Source organism: Schistocerca gregaria, chromosome 1 (genome assembly GCF_023897955.1).
Source record: "Schistocerca gregaria isolate iqSchGreg1 chromosome 1, iqSchGreg1.2, whole genome shotgun sequence".
NCBI lineage: Eukaryota > Metazoa > Arthropoda > Insecta > Orthoptera > Acrididae > Schistocerca > Schistocerca gregaria.
The window spans coordinates 982369696-982384959 of record NC_064920.1 but is presented as its reverse complement, the minus strand read 5'-3'; the positions used below and the strand labels follow the sequence as shown (position 1 = coordinate 982384959).

At 43.4% G+C, this 15264-nt stretch overlaps 1 protein-coding gene across 6 annotated transcripts in view; it reads right to left on the bottom strand.

The window, feature by feature from the left end:
- LOC126277750 (parathyroid hormone/parathyroid hormone-related peptide receptor-like) overlaps positions 1 to 15264 on the bottom strand; it is a 721000-nt gene that overhangs the window by 354694 nt on the left and 351042 nt on the right. The window lies entirely within an intron of this gene.

Below are 15264 nucleotides of genomic sequence, written 5' to 3'. Positions count from 1 at the left end.
TACTCGCTCCGCTGCACCCTCGACGCTCCGGGTTGCCTTCCTTCCCACGTTACAGAAAATATACTGCTGTTAATTTAAGGATGCTACGGCAAGGATATTTCTTTGCCGTACATGCGTTTTCGTCACAGTGAGTAAGTGGCTGGGTCTTTGTGATAGTGAAACTACACCTTTGTCCCCTTCTTGTCGCGTAACGACTGCTTTTATCAAGGGAAGGACATATACCTCCATACAATTTGTTAGGTCGGCTTCCCTGAACGTATTTACCCGCAGCATCCCTTTTTTTCCCATTTTGTAAATAGTTTGATGCGAACCACCACGAATTCCTCTCCCTTGCCAAATTTTTCATCTCAGAGCACCAATTCCACCCCACGCTCTCAATTACTTGCTAGACGTATACCAATCTCTGTCTTCTTCTACAGTTTTTACCCCACAGGTCCCTCTAGTGTCATGGAAGTTATCCCTGATGTCTTAACGTATGTCCTTCCATCCTGTCCCTTCTTCTTGTCAGTGTTTGCCACACATTCCTTCCCTCTCCAATTCTGCGTGGAACTTCCTCATACCCTACCTTATTAAACCATCTAATTTTAAACGTTAGTCTGTAGCACCACATCTCAAATGCTACCATTCTGTTCTGATTTCCCCAAGGTCTATCTTTCACTAAAATATAGACCTGTGTCCAAATGTACATTCTCAGATATTTAGTCTTCAAACTAAGACCTATTTGTGATACTAGCAGGCTTCTCTTGGCCATGAATGCCTTTCCGCCAGTGCTAGCCTGCTTGTTACGTCCTCCTTGCTCCGTCCGTAATACGTTATTTTGCTGCCTAGGCAGCACAGTTCTTTAATTTTGTCTACCTCGTGATCCCCGATTGTAGTTTTAAGCTTCTCGCTGTTCTCATTTGTGCTACTTCTCATTATTTTCGTTTTCCTTCTATCTACTCTCAATCCATTTTCTGTGCAGATCAGACTGTTCATTCCATTCAACACATCTTGCAGTGGTTCTTCACTTTCAGTGAGGGTAGAAATGTCATCAGCGAATCTTATCACTGATTTCCATTCTCCCTGAATTTTAATCCCACTCTTGAACGCTTCTCCTATTTCCCTCATTGCTTCTTCGATGTTTAGATTGAACAGTTGTGGCGGAAGACTACATCCCTGTCTTACACCCATTTTAAGTTTGTAGTTTTTTCGTTTCACGCTTATTTAGTGAGATATTTGACCCGGTCACTATCAATGGACCACCGTGTATGGTACGACTTTTCTTACAAGAGAGCGATTATTAAAATGAGACAACTTGCAGCCATCTATTACGAAGTAGTAAAATACAAAATATGTAAAATCTTACCTATAGTTTGTAAGTGTATTTCAAGCAGTTAAAGTATGAACTAACAAATACACATTGATATGCCGTCATACACATTTCGTCAACGTTATTCGTTTCCAGATATGTTTTATAAAAGCACTGAAATGAAATGTCGTGTGGCGAGGGCCTCCGAGAGTATAGACCCGATCGCCTGATCAAGTCTTTTGAGGTGACGCCACTTCGGCGACTTGCGTGACGAACAGAATGAAATGATGGTGAGGAAGAACACATTAACATCCAGCTGATGAAATCTCCAACTCAGCCGGGAATCGAACCCCCCCCCCCCTGCACGACAAGCCGGCGTGCTGTTCCCTCAGCTACGATGGCGGACAAAAAAGCACTGACACAGCACTGTGCGCACAAATGAACAAATGAAAGTGAGTCTGGGGTAATCTATATGGATTTGCTTTGACTCTGGCATTAATATGTTGTTGCATTTGAACTATTTATCATACTTTGAGTTTTGGACCATTTCGTAGTGTTTTACAAATATCTGGAAAATACAGATGACGTAAGAAACATGATTTTGTTTCCACAGTGGAAAAATCGTTTTGGGAAAGAGTTAAGGTGGAATAGAATAAATGGTTGGTAATCGTACTCGAAGATAACTCTTAAGCAGCTCTGACTTCAGTTTAGTTTGCATAGACGGAAATTCCAAGCTCGTTCGAGAGCTTCCCATTACGCTTTGTAATATTATCCACGATTTACGCGAGTATACTAATGTTCCAGGTAATGGTGAGCTATCAATTCTTTGACGACATGTTGTGTTATGTGTTGTCTTCGAATTTTGATACTGCTCGTTAATGGAATTCCTTTTGCATGTTACAGTTTCTAGACGCCCTTCTGTGTTCGTAGTAAACCGCGCTCGTACATGCATACATGTATGGCAAAATTTCTGTTTTCGTAACTGTGGAATGCTCATTGTTAGTATACGAAAAAAGAATTAATTTCTAAAATTAGACAAAATTCGGCCTCTGTTCACTATAACGCAGCACTCTGTCGAACACTCAATATTTTTGAAGATAGAATAACATTTGCCATTTTTATTTGCCATTAGTCAGCTAACACACAGGACACTGCCTGGAAAATCCGAAAAAGATCACGTAAGGAGCATTAGAGTTAATTGTTCTAGAGGACATTGGCTGTTGGCAATGGGAACTCGAAAGGAAATTCATTTATTAAGTGAAGATAAAAACGACTGAAGATAATGTCTTTTGAAGCGACATATTGAATGTTAGAGGCTTAAGTCTCTGAATAGAGAAATTTATCCACTGTATGTAGACGGCTTTATTAAAACTAAATACTTAGGTAATTATTTCTACTTATGGTGAGTGTGAGACAGAGAGCACAACTACAAATGGCCTGTTAACGTGTAGAAATGTGTCCAGCTGATATAACACTGAATGAGGTGTTACGACCAATGATAGTGGACAGTGATGAAACAAAGGAAGAAAATAACACAGGCATAATTATAACGTGATCAATACGATCTTTTTCGTATAAGTATAACGTGATCATTAAGATATTTTTCATCAGTGTTTAGCCTGGTTTGATGCAAACCGCCAAGACTCACTTTTCCATGCAAGCCTCTTCATCTCATACCAGCACATTACTTCCATGATTATTTACTGGATGTATTGCAGCTCCTGCTTTCTTCTAAAGTATTTGCCCTCTGCGGCTAACTCTAGTGCTATAGAAGCTATTTTATGATAACATATACCTGTCAACGTGTCTTTTCTTTTCTTCGAGTCGTGAACCACATTTTTCACGTCATCGCGTCCCGTCTCTTTGTCACTGATTTCCTCGTAATGCAAACATGAAATTGTTGTCACTCTGAATTAATGTTATTAGAGAATTTTGCCATCCAAAGGTTGAAAATGCCTAAGCAAAAAATACTGAATATTCGTTTCTGATCCTTAGTTTCTTGTGTCAAAGTACTCATTGTAGGATCCTCTGCCTTGTACATAATTTTGGTCGTAAATGTGTGAGTCATCGTGTGTGTTTCGCACGTGGTTTACTTTAACAGTAGGTAAAGCTAAGTGGGAGAACATACCAGCACATGAAGTAAAAATATTATTATCTCTACGGAGTAATTACCCCAATACACATGTGTCAAAGAAGAAATGAAGTACTCTTAGTTTTAAGTAAAGAAATGTTTCGTCAACAAAGGTAATGTTATGGTCCGGAACTGTGCTCCACACCTGATAATGCAGGCTCTGTATTTGAAGTACAGCTCCATACGACAGAGAGATGTTGTGAACGATCATAAAGATTACAGTGAAACTGAATATATCCCGTTTTACATCGATATCTTCATGTCTGCTGAAGAGTGTATTTGGGACGAACACCTTTTCCCCAGTGTCTTTATCCATTCCCGAATGGTGCGGACGACGGTCGGTAAGCTTACGCATAAATTTTAATTTATTTGATTTTCTCGTCTTGAGCCTAGATTTTTATTTCTTTTCTTTTAAAAAAAAAGTAACTATCTTCTCTCATCCTAGTAACCTTGTTGTCGACGACAGGACGTTACTCTTATTTTTCTCCTTTCCTTATTATTTTTGTCGTTGGGGTTAAATGGCTATATTATTTATACTACCGTCATAGAACTACTTCGGACAAAGGAAAAACAAACGACCCATTATGAGTCTTTCATCTGCTGCTAGTGACTTAGAAAATACACTCCTGGAAATGGAAAAAAGAACACATTGACACCGGTGTGTCAGACCCACCATACTTGCTCCGGACACTGCGAGAGGGCTGTACAAGCAATGATCACACGCACGGTGTTGGCCGTCGAATGGCGCTAGCTGCGCAGCATTTGTGCACCGCCGCCGTCAGTGTCAGCCAGTTTGCCGTGGCATACGGAGCTCCATCGCAGTCTTTAACACTGGTAGCATGCCGCGACAGTGTGGACGTGAACCGTATGTGCAGATGACGGACTTTGAGCGAGGGCGTATAGTGGGCATGCGGGAGGCCGGGTGGACGTACCGCCGAATTGCTCAACACGTGGGGCGTGAGGTCTCCACAGTACATCGATGTTGTCGCCAGTGGTCGGCGGAAGGTGCACGTGCTCGTCGACCTGGGACCGGACCGCAGCGACGCACGGATGCACGCCAAGACCGTAGGATCCTACACAGTGCTGTAGGGGACCGCACCGCCACTTCCCAGCAAATTAGGGACACTGTTGCTCCTGGGGTATCCGCGAGGACCATTCGCAACCGTCTCCATGAAGCTGGGCTACGGTCCCGCACGCCGTTAGGCCGTCTTCCGCTCACGCCCCATCATCGTGCAGCCCGCCTCCAGTGGTATCGCGACAGGCGTTAATGGAGGGACGAATGGAGACGTGTCGTCTTCAGCGATGAGAGTCGCTTCTGCCTTGGTGCCAATGATGGTCGTATGCGTGTTTGGCGCCGTGCAGGTGAGCGCCACAATCAGGACTGCATACGACCGAGGCACACAGGGCCAACACCCGGCATCATGGCGTGGGGAGCGATCTCCTACACTGGCCGTACACCTCTGGTGATCGTTGAGGGGACACTGAATAGTGCAAGGTACATCCAAACCGTCATCGAACCCATCGTTCTACTATTCCTAGACCGGCAAGGGAACCTGCTGTTCCAACAGGACAATGCACGTCGGCATGTATCCCGTGCCACCCAACGTGCTCTAGAAGGTGTAAGTCAACTACCCTGGCCAGCAAGATCTCCGGATCTGTCCCCCATTGAGCATGTTTGGGACTGGATGAAGCGTCGTCTCACGCGGTCTGCACGTCCAGCACGAACGCTGGTCCAACTGAGGCGCCAGGTGGAAATGGCATGGCAAGCCGTTCCACAGGACTACGTCCAGCATCTCTACGATCGTCTCCATGGGAGAATAGCAGCCTGCATTGCTGCGAAAGGTGGATATACACTGTACTAGTGCCGACATTGTGCATGCTCTGTTGCCTGTGTCTATGTGCCTGTGGTTCTGTCAGTGTGATCATGTGATGTATCTGACCCCAGGAATGTGTCAATAAAGTTTCCCCTTCCTGGGACAATGAATTCACGGTGTTCTTACTTCAATTTCTAGGAGTGTATTAGCCAAGCTACGTGATATATAAAAAAAATGTAAATGCATTTATAGCAGTGACGATACGTATTTTGTGCAATAATTTGAAACAATTTTGTTTTGACACGAGAGCAGTATATTAGAAATCACTACAAGACAAGATTCCGAAGAAAATTTCATAAGGAATAAACAAGATAATGTACCGGTTACAAAGTATACACAAAAAAAGACTGCTGTGGCGTGCACACTGGAACAAATGGCATATTTTATATCCTGAACCACTGAAAAAGGTTTCGGTTCACGAATCTAACATTGGTCTCATTAATTACAATCTTAACAACACTAAGTTGAGCACACATACCCTGTAGGTTTGTCAAATTATAGATTAATATATACAGAATAAAAAAGATTTTTGCAGAATTACGACAAAAACGTATTACCTGTGAGCTGTCTCGTAAACGAGATGCTAAGAATTAATAGGAGGCTGGCGTTGCTTCTAGAACAGTCTTGATGGTGAAGTAAGAAAAAGGGAGGTAAGACAGAAAACTCTGCACAACATTAGGTAGGTGAAAATGAGAAAATGTGTGAGCTTCTTTTCCTTCTTCTATTTTTCCCTCTTGGATAAAGTAGCTGGACCTATTAGAGCATAAATTGAATATTGTTTTCAAATTTCAACTCATGTAACTATTTTCAAACTTGTCTGAAGGAAGTAATAAAAGAAAACATTTTCTATTTGATCTCAAATGCTGTTCGTATTATTGTTAACAGTAGTTCAGGAGAACGTCACGGTTGTTAACTGCAATCCCACTTTAAAACTGAGAGTATATTACTAGACACTTCGGCGAAAGGAGCGTACGAGGTAAGAGATAAAATCGCCTTAGAGCTAGAGACGTAGAGAATACTGTAGGAAAAGCCATTGTTTGGCGTGAATGTACCAAATATGCACACTGACTAGTATTATTATGGGAATAGTAATTACAGCAACAATGTAGAGTGCGGTAGGAGTGGCGGACGTGGTAAATATAAGAGCAGTGACGAAGACTGTATTAATGGCTACTATGCCCTAAACGTATGCAAGTATGATAATATGTTCGGTGCATTAATCACTGTGTATTCGTTGGAAGAAAACGGAAGCTAGGAATGACCGTTCCGACAACAACAAGGACTCGAGAGACATAGCACCACCTCACACTTGCGAAAGGACAGGGAAGAAGATCATCCTCCATAGTCTCATCAAACGACTTAATAAAATCGTGAGAAATTCTGTATTTCGAATTTATGGGAAATTATGCGAGAAACTACGACATCAAAGTGAGTGAAAATGTTGTCTGTATGCGTTAGGATGATCTCCGTTGCATCCTCTGTATGTTGTGTATTACTATGGAGCTATTCATCAGCGAGGTGCAGATTATTTTGCAGCAGTCGCCGTGCACAAGTGCACGCTAGGATGAACAACAAGAAACTGTCTGCAAACCCTCAAGAAAGTCATGAAGTGCTACCCTAAATAAAAGTTAATAATTTGCTCTGACCCTTCCCGATAGATACAAATGTGTCAAATTCTTGAACTTATCCAGTGCATTTCACATAGAATGTTACTTAGTAATGAATTTTCATCGTTGCACCCAATTAGAGATTTCCACACGCGACTCAATATGAGTGATCGGGGGAATGTTTTTACTATAAACTGAGAACAGTTTGTGTGAAAAATGCTTACATCAGCTGTCTGGGCTATTGAGTGAACTTTATTTTCATCTGCATTAGATACTACGGCAACCCGCTGGATTATGGTTCAAATGGCTCCAAGCACTATGGGACTTAACATCTGAGGTAATCAGTCCCCTAAACGTAGAACTACTTAAACCTAACTAACCTGAGGGCAGCACACACATCCATGCCCGAGGCTGGATTTGAACCTGTGACCGTAGCAGCAGTGCGGTTTCGGACTGAAGCGCCTAGAACCGTTCGGCCTCAGCGGCTGACGCTGGTTTATGACCCCGTCCTTGGTCGTAGAATCAGATAACAGTGAAGCTGTTAAAATGTTAGATGAAAGTGTGTATTTCCAGACACGCTTACGCCCCTGAGAGCGTGCACTACAGGGCATGTTATCGATTTCTGTGTCCACAAATGTCTACGGCCTTAGCAGATTACGATCTCTTGTAATTTGGAACAGAAGGCGGCACGCTATTTACCCGAAGATCGCTGTTGGCGGCTTCTACTGACCAGCAAATTTATTCGCCTTGAAAGCAAACTTGTGCAAGAAAAAGTTTAGTATTCTGTCAGTCTCGGAATAAAGTGAAATTGCGGAAGACACAGTTTTCACTACTGGCCATTAAAACTGCAGCTCTGTGAAGCGGCTTGCACGGCGTGTCGAGTAGGGGTGAAGTATATTCACGTTCTGAACGTAGCCAAACATTACACAGTGTATTTCCCAGTCGGATATTGCAGTAGGAGGTTATCCGTTTATCAGGTGATTGCGTTACTACTCCTGTAAGATCGAGCAACAGCTAGTAGCACGTGTTGGAATTCGACAGAGGCGGAATCGTCCCCTATAGCTGATTCGGCTTATCGCTCCGTTATGTTGCTGCTCCCGTTGTTCGGAATCCCATAACTGTGATGCGAATATGAAATCAATGGCTTCGGGAAGACGGGTAGTAATATCTCATTGACTACTGCCCGGCCGGAGAGACATACTGTTCGATCGGACGTGCAGGATCGTATAGCTACGTCATGTGCTTTGCATCAGTAAATCGGCTTGTTGCGGCAGGGCAAATATCTGCAAGAACAGGGTGTCGACGTTGCAATAATCGTGCGCTGTCAGTACGACGTCTGTTATTGCGGCTTCCCGTGGAGAGGCAACAGAGAAGGCGCGCTGACTGTCGTGAAAGTCGAAGATGTCCGAAAGAACGCACATCATATCCATGTTAGTATATAGTTCTGGCAATACCGGCCGTGACCTCCTTCTTCTGTGCGGATGCACACATATTCCCCGAATTCTTACGGGACTTGGGAAGACTGTCTGTCACGAGTAATGAGTGTTTTGGCATGGGACACTACGGATGTGGTGTGTGGACATATAAGGTGAGAACGTGGGTCTGTCTGGAGGCGTGCGCGTCGCACAATCCTCTGTGTCCTCGGTGGTTCAGATGGATAGCGTCTGCCATGTAAGCAGAAGGTCCCAGATTCAAGTTCCGGTCGGGGCACAAATTTTCACCCGTCCCCGTTGATATATATAACAAGGCCCGTCAACAGCTGAAGGTATTAATATAGTTCTAATACATCGTGATAGATGCTACAGGAGTGGCATGACGACGATTGACTAGACTGAGGAAGCTGACAGCGGTATTCGGGTCGGGTCACGTGACGTCCCTCGCTCACTACTTTGGATTTCATCGTATTTTGTTGTTTCTGCGTTATAATTTGTGTGCTATGACAGAATGCCATTTCAAACCTACGGCTCTTTTAAGACTTATCACAAACATCACTCTTGATACTATCTGTTACAATTAAAAGTCAGTTTATGAAACGTCTGCGATAAAAAGCCTTTAGGGGATCTTAAGATAAATAATAATTCTCAGAGCTGTATGTGCTCGTTGAGACGTGCTGTTATGGAGTCGAGGGGAGTAGATTTGTAACCTGCTACAAAGTAATATTTGTTCTTCAACTTCGCATTTGTGACAGATTCTAGTTCTTTCTTATTATTGTAACAGAAGTGTGTTACGCAATATTTAAAGCTATTCACATACAACAGCGCCCTCGCTCACGAACAAATTTCTTCTGCTTTGTGACTTCGGTGTGAATAAAGAATAAAAATGTTCAAATGTGTGTGAAATCTTATGGGACTTAACTGCTAAGGTCATCAGTCACTAAGCTCACACACTACTTAACCTAAATTATCCTAAGGACAAACACACACACCCATGCCCGAGGGAGGACTCGAACCTCCGCCGGACCAGCCGCACACTCCATGACTGCAGCGCCCGAGACCGCTCGGCTAATCCCGCGCGGCCTTAAAGAATAGAAACATGAAACTCCTGCAAGTGAAACGACCAAAAGTGACATTTTTATTTCCTACTGATACAAACTTTCTGCCGTTTTTTTAGGAACATGTCGCTATTCCCGAGAGTGTGCTTAGGCACGCAATTATGAGGGTACCTTAAATTGCTGCGGGTGAAGCGAGCAGCCATAAAATTTGTCTACTTGCTTGTCACTAATACAGGGTATTTCAAAATAAATATACCGGTTTAAAGGCTCTGAGGCATTTATTATATTTAACTCACAATTATAAACTCCTCCCGAATAGGCCATGAAGGCCCAACGGTACCGATCGTAGTTCAGTGTCTTCGAGAACCCACAGACGTCATAGGATGCGAATTTCGAGGGGCAGCACACCGCTCTCCCGGCGGTATGTTAGTTTCCGAGATCTGAGCCTGTACTTCTCAATCCAGTAGCTCCTCAGTTTGCCTCACAAGGGCTAAGTGCACCCCGCTTGCCAACAGCGCTTGGCAGACCGGATGGTCACCCACCCCAGTGCTAGCCCAACGCGACAGCGTTTAACTTCGGCAATCTGACGGTGACCGGTGTTACTGTTGCGGCAAGTCCTTTGGCTACAATTACAAAGAATGCATTACATTAAAGAACAACTCAAACGGCTTTTCTTACGAGTGTTCAACTATAGCACCACTCGTCACACATCCAGTCGATAGGCGAGATCATCCCAGCCCTTGATCAGTGTGTCTGGAGTAATAGTTGTAACAAAACTATTCTTAAGATCGGGTATATCAGCTGGAACGGAGGTACATACACAAGATCGTTTACGAGCCCCGAAAGATTCAAGTCGCATGGCGTCAGATGGCATGTAATCGCATAGGTGATGCAACGTAAGCTCTGTCATCCCGCCCCTTGCGACTGAACCAGCGGGTGGATACAACGTCATTTACCCAGTTGCGTACTGACTTCAGCAAGTGATACGGGGACCATCTTTCTGTGGATGAGGTTCTTCTAATTGAGAAAAAAGCCATACTTCTAGCGCACAAACATAAGAAAGGCATTACAGTTGCTTTCCTAAAAAAAAGTTATGTTAAAAAATGACGAAATTCCTCCAGCTATATTAAAGTGTTGTTTTTATTGGCAACTAGTTTCGATGTTGTTACAACATCATCTTCAGGCCCAATACTTGTTGACAGCAACCGTATGTGTCTAACTGAAGTAGTCAGTGGTGAGATAGGCGTGTTCCATGCGGAAGGCGGGTAGTTACTACCTATTGGAACAACATCGATACTAGTTGCCAATAAAAACAACACTTTAATATAGCTGGAGGAATTTCGTCATTTTTTAACATATATTATACTAGCTAACGTCCCAAGTCGTCCGTTTCAATTATGCATATACGCAGACTAGAAAAGTTAGGCCCATAAACTTTTCGCCGGGATGTGGCGCAAAAACATTTAATTTGGAAAAGTCTCGTTGCAACTGTGACATCTCGTGTGAATTTTCCCACCCCCAGATGCGCACGATATGTGTGTTTACATTTCCACTTAGGTGAAATGTCGATTCAACACTGAAGACGACACGATCCAAAAAATCAGCAGTAACATGTCGCTTGCAAAGTTGATACATAAACCGTAGTCTGTAGGCCCCCGAGCTTGTTACAATTCCAGACGATATGAACGTAGTTTTGTGCGTTTCCTAGAAAATCTCCACACAGACCTCACTAGAAGTACTAATACTCGGCTAGCCTTGTGAACTGATTTCTTGGGTCTACGCGTTCAATACGTCTTTAGTCAATCTCAGTCGTTCTATACTATTCCCATTGAGCACAGGTATGCAAACGAATCTGTTTGAGCTGCTCTTTCATTTGATGTAGTACTTACAACTGTTGCAAACAGTCCTGCCTGGTTGGGATCACAGAACAAAGTGTGAGTGTTCTGGTGTCCATTTCATATTTCTTTATGCAGGCTGTCGTCGTTAGTGTTGACTGGTGTCACTTTGCCATTGACATAGGTTTTGCCTAACCTAGCACGACCGCTTTTAAATGTTATATGGAACTTATTTTGCTTTTTTTGTGTACTGCTGCGTGTAAAAAGTATTATTAGACCCTGTATCTTGTTTATTTTCAGTACAACACCTAATGATGGGCATGTAAGGGTCCGAAACGAGTCGCGTTTTAAATAAAAAGAACCTTAGAACTGCAGCGGTATTTTCCACCTGTGTTATAATAGTTGGTTGAATGCAATAAAAGCTACAAGCCGTTAAAACAGTGTATTCCTTTTTAAAAACATCCTGTATTTAGCTGCTATTGAATCGTTAACAACGCTTTCGTAAGACAAAGATCGCAGAAGCAGTACGATGGACGTAATCCGTTTGAGGAGGCTCTGAGGAACACGAGCGTGATCTGATGACATTCGACATCGTTACGGGGCGTGCCACCTGCTGTGATGGTATGAAGTGACCCTGGTTACACAACACGATTACCTCTGCTGCAGATAGACTGTAATTTCAACAGAAGCCACTACTTTTGAGACCTGTGAAGATCAGAGGTTGTGGCCTCTCCTTGAGGTCCGACACTATCAGCTACATTGGGCAAGATCGCCTGTTGCAGTGCTGTCCAAACGTACTTCGATACCGAGAAGGTACGAAACTTGACTTTCAGCCGTGTCGACTCGTTTTCCGAGCTGTTATTTCTTTGCTTACTGGCGCAACCCGTTTTCCTGTTACGCCACAGGGGGGCGGTTCCTCTTCTTGTATCTAGCTTTTTGGTTAGAGGGAGCTGGACGCAGGTTTTGATGGACGGTGGGGCAATGAGAGAGAGAAGGATGTGACGAACGGTGAGCGTGCGATTACGGGGCCTGATGGGCGGTTGGTCGTCCAAGTGGGCGGCTACTTGTACCTTGTACGGGGCCGTGTTGGTGTAGAGTGCTGGGCTCTACGCTGTTGCGCCCGATTGACTATTTGGATTTGTGAGGGATTGTCTGCTGACGTGGTCTTATGTTTACGGGTATTGGCACGTGTGCTCCAGTGTTGAACTTGCTTCCGTTAGGCTGGTTTGCCAACTATTCTTCCTCACTCCATACTCAAGCTGCAAAATCCTCCCCCCCTCCCACTTCTGTGTAAACTCCCCCTATGGATGATATATTTGAATGTATCTAAACTGCGTTTTTGTTTTTGTTGCAATTCGTTCAGCATTTCAGTGATCTTCGTCATTATCACTCGGCTGAGAAATTAATTTGTTGAAATTTGTTCTAGGGCATTCCATATACTAGTGACCACTGAGGTCGAATATCGAGCCTAACGCTTAAGGTGGCAAGTTATTTCTTCGAAATGTGCATGAATTGCAACATCGGGCATGGTCGTGGTAAGCAAATGTCAGCAGCTCCATGAATGTTGGCTCGTCTTCTATATTCACTTTGTAAGGTCTTGATGACATCCAGCACTTCGCTTAAAACAAGAAATTTATTGTTTACTTTTGTACATTTTGTTACTGCTTTGATCTCGTGTTTAGGTATTAGTCCTCAAACATTTTTTGTTAGATCTTAAGTATCCTTTTTTTTTTTTTTTAGGGGCTTCGTAACAGCTGGCTGCTTAATGAAATCAAATGCAAAGTTTGGTCATTACTGTTAAACGATTAACTCATTAATCACTATTGTTTTAATTATGTAGCCATTATAACTCTTAGATTTTCGGTTGGTGTCTGGGACGGGATTTGCATTTGGTATTCTTGTGGTGGGTTCAAAAAATGGCTGTGAGCACTATGGGACTGAACATCTGAGATCATCAGTCCCCTAGAACTTAGAACTACTTAAACCTAACTAACGTAAGGACATCACACACATCCATTCCCCATTCCCGAGGCAGGATTCGAACATGCGATCGTAGCGGTCACACGGTTCCATACTGTAGCTCCTAGAACCGCTCGGCCAGTCGGGCCGTCTCTTTTGTTGGGGCTAGAGGATTGTAGCATCCCCAACTCTCTTTTGGTTCCCTTTTTAGGTACCCCACGTCGACGTCTGCTCGTAGATATGTATCATCGGTAGGTTTTCCGGCTTTACTTCCCGACTTGACAGCGACGACTCTCGGATGAAGTGCGGGCCTTGTGTTTTGCTATTACTGCGAGTCTTGTAAATATCGCTTTTATTCAGTAATTTGCCCGGCTAAAACTCTCCCCGTTTATGATTAACACAGCCTGCGCCACCTTCCGGAGGGAGTGGGGACGTCAAAGAGTCACAAAAGTTCGTATTAAGCAGTCCGTAAAACACGTAAACGTTCACTCCAGTTAGCGCGTTAGTTAATGCCTACGCTTTCCGCTAGATGCTGCTGACTTACTGTTGAATAGCTTTGGTTCCGTAAAACCTTCACTAATTAGTACTTGGTAAATGAAATAAGTGCAACACTCTTGTATTTCACTTTCACTCTATATTCAGGGATTAAGATGGTTATGGGTGATGGTCTATTTAAAAGGTTCCTAGCCTGGAGGAATCTAAATAGTCCGCAAATGCCGATATGCACACGCTCTAAGTCCAGATTCGCAACTAACGGCACACGACACTTTCAAAAGTCCACACGTTAATATCTGAATACCGGTACCTCTGAATTCACTCGTATCAGCAGATAATTTGAGTTTCTGTCGGTAACGTTGCAATCTAGCACTGAAGTCCTAAAATCCCCTTAATACTCCGTTGTTACCAACAGTCAGAGATCGTACACAACTTAACTTTTAATCTCCGTAGTATTCTAACAGTTTATCGTGAATCTTAACACGATAATGTCCAATCTAATTATTGTCTCGCTGACGGACACGGGTTCCCCGCCCTTTAACGAAACAATCAAGGAAAAAGGTGGCAATACTGACGATGAGGCCTTTTTATAGGTTTTTCATCACAAGAGTATAACGTCACTGCCTTCTCCATGACGGAGCTTCCGTGGCTTTACTGTACTTAGACGTTAAACTACTTGCTGGTATACTATAATTTTGATCTGCAATTACCGAACTCTGATTCTACACTATTTTCCCCTCTAAAAATTCTATTCTTAATTTTAAATTATTCTTTCTATAGCTTTTACCACTGTAAACTGAACCGAGGCGTTACAGAATCTACTTATTTTCGACGCTCAGTCTTGCATGAATTATATGCCTGTTTGTTTGCCCTCGACTTCCGGAGTTGCTCGTAGAGTTGAGGCCTCCTCGCTTGGTACGGCATCTCTCTCTAAGTTAAGTTATTGATCTTTATGGTTTCGGACTTACATTTAAATCAATTTGTCAGCTACCCTAAGCCATCCTAGTCAAGGCTTGCCTCCGACAGCCCGGAAGGCCATCCCACTTCAACCACGTAATCGTGGGGAAAGATTTCGTTGGTGTAGGGCGGAAGTTAGCTGGGGTCGACACCGCGGTCCGTACTGATATTTTGCGACGAATCCTGCCTGACTGCAGCAAGTGATTCTGGCCACCATTTAGTGTGCAGAGGGGTACACGTTACGCACCGCATGGATTGAAAAATTCCGAAATGGTCGCACGATGAAGGAGCCGGACGACTGTTTACCGCCACAAATGAACCATTGAGCGTTCACGTGAAATGATTCTCTTAGATAGACAACTAACTATTGACGATGTGGCAAATTTGTCACGTTTCTACCTAGGAAATCATATACAACAGACTTGGGTTTCATAAAGTTTGTGGAAGATGGGTCCCAAAACAACTCACACAGTTGCATAAACAAACGCGATTGGACATCTGCAAAAAACATTTGGATCGCTATGGTAATGAAGGGTACAACTTCTCAGATAGAATCATTACTGGTGAGAAACATGGCTCCACCATTACGAGCCGGAGAGTAAACGGCAGAGTATGGAATGGAAACAT